Here is a 319-nt window from a genome sequence, read left to right on the forward strand (position 1 = left end):
GGGCCCTTTGATACGGGCTGTCAGGTCCCTGTATGAGCGGTGTCAGAGTTTGGTCCGCATTGCCGGCAGTAAGTCGGGCTCGTTTCCGGTGAGAGTTGGACTCCGCCAGGGCTGCCCTTTGTCACCGATTCTGTTCATTACCTTCATGGACAGAATTTCTAGGCGCAGCCAAGGTGTTGAGGGGATCCGTTTTGGTGGCCTTAGGATTGTGTCTCTGCTTTTTGCAGATGATGTGGTTCTATTGGCTTCATCAGGTCATGATCTGCAGCTCTCGCTGGATTGGTTCGCAGCAGAGTGTGAATCGGCCGGGATGAGGATC

The sequence above is a fragment of the Cyprinodon variegatus genome, unplaced genomic scaffold (genome assembly GCF_000732505.1).
Source record: "Cyprinodon variegatus isolate N-32 unplaced genomic scaffold, C_variegatus-1.0 Scaffold638, whole genome shotgun sequence".
Taxonomy (NCBI): Eukaryota; Metazoa; Chordata; class Actinopteri; order Cyprinodontiformes; family Cyprinodontidae; genus Cyprinodon; species Cyprinodon variegatus.